The sequence below is a fragment of the Anopheles ziemanni genome (assembly GCF_943734765.1).
Source record: "Anopheles ziemanni chromosome X unlocalized genomic scaffold, idAnoZiCoDA_A2_x.2 X_unloc_149, whole genome shotgun sequence".
Lineage (NCBI taxonomy): Eukaryota > Metazoa > Arthropoda > Insecta > Diptera > Culicidae > Anopheles > Anopheles ziemanni.
The window spans coordinates 5,485-7,500 of record NW_026689762.1 but is presented as its reverse complement, the minus strand read 5'-3'; positions in this window follow the sequence as shown (position 1 = coordinate 7,500).

Below are 2,016 nucleotides of genomic sequence, written 5' to 3'. Positions count from 1 at the left end.
GGTCACCTGTTGCCTAAGACCACTTGCATGTTTAGCTCGCCGTGGGGTAGCAAGCGTTGTGATCTAATGGCCTTACCGGGCAAACACTTTCGGTTCGTCAAGGACTTGGAGTGCCGGGACGGGTTGGCGGATCCATCACTCTGAGTATGCCGGGTTGATACTTGGGGTTGGTTTGGTTTTGGTGACCCAATACTAGATGTACCATCTCGGTGGTATGTCAGTATCACCTATACTCCAGACCACTTGCATGGTTAGCAAGCGTTGTGATCTAATGGCCCAACCGGGCAAACACTTTGGGTTCGCAAGGACTTAGAGTGCCGGGACGGGTTGGCGGATCCAACACTCTGGGTACCTCCGGGTACTTGGGGTTGGTTGAGGACTTGGTGAACAAACACTTGATATACACTCTCCGGATGTACTTCGGGTGTCACCTGTTGTCCGAGACCACTTGCATGGTTAGCAAGCGTTGTGATTCAATGGCCCTACCGGGCAAACACTTTGGGTTCGCAAGGACTTGGAGTGCCGGACGGGTTGGCGGATCCAACACTCTGGGTACCTCCGGGTACTTGGGGTTGGTTGAGGACTTGGTGAACAAACACTTGTTGTACACTCTCCGGATGTACTTCGGGTGTCACCTGTTGTCCGAGGCCACTGCATGGTAGCAAGCGTTGTGATACAATGGCCCTACCGGGCAAACACTTTGGGTTCGCAAGGACTTGGTAGTGCCGGGACGGGTTTGCGGATCCAACACTCTGGGTACCTCCGGGTACTTGGGGTTGGTGAGGACTTGGTGAACAAACACTTGATATACACTCTTCGGATGTACTTCGGGTATCGCCTGTTGTCCGAGACCACTTGCATGGTTAGCAAGCGTGTGGTCTAATGGCCCTACCGGGCAAACACTTTGGGTTCGCGAGGACTTAGAGTGCTGGTAGTGGGTTGGCGGACCCAACACTCTGGGTACCTCCGGGTACTTGGGGTTGGTTGAGGACTTGGTGAACAAACACTTGTTGTACACTCTCCGGATGTACTTCGGGTGTCACCTGTTGTCCGAGACCACTTGCATGGTTAGCAAGCGTTTGTGGTCTAATGGCCCTACCGGGCAAACACTTTATGTTCGCGAGGACTTGGAGTGCTGGTAGTGGTTGGCGGACCCAACACTCTGGGTACCTCCGGGTACTTGTTGGTTGAGGACTTGGTGAAGATACCCCTGTCACCTTGTTCGAGGCCACTTGCATGGTCGCAAGCGTTGTGATACAATGGCCCTACCGGGCAAACACTTTGGGTTCGCAAGGACTTGGAGTGCCGGGACGGGTTGGCGGATCCAACACTCTGGGTACCTCCGGGTACTTGGGGTTGGTTGAGGACTTGGTGAGCAAACACTTGATATACGTTCTTCGGATGTACTTCGGGTGTCACCTGTTGTCCGAGGCCACTTGCATGGTCAACGGTTGAGGTGGTGATGGCGGGTCGGTGCTGTAGGGTGCCGGCCTGTTGGCTGCCTTGGCCGGGTTGGTTGGTTAACACTTGATTGAGCTTGCACCCGAGGGTAATGGCACTTTAAGGTGGGTACCGGCCGGCTGACCTGGTGTGATGGTTGGTTGGTGAACACTTGGCGGTACTTGCACTTGGCTGTGCTTGGACTTGAAGGTGGGATCCGGCTGGCCTAGGCCATTGGTGGTTGGTTGGTGGGTTAGCCCTTAGTTGGGCTGGCTGGCTGGCTTGGCCATCGGTGGTGTGGTGTGGTGTGGTGTGTGGAGTCGAGCATCGCGCGCCGTTGCCTTCTTCGGAGTGTTGTGGGTACGCAAGTGCTTGCAGTGCAAAGAGGTTGGTGATGGAGTGACATTGCCTTCACCATGGAGTTGCGGGTACTTAGGTACTTGCAAGGAGATGGTGGTATGGTGGTGTTGCGTGTGTGGTGTTTCGATTAGAAAGATATAATTTCTAAGTCCGGATTAGTGCTGTCAGTGGGGCCGCCGCTAACAGGTCCTGCACGGCCACCGTGGGGCTTGACTT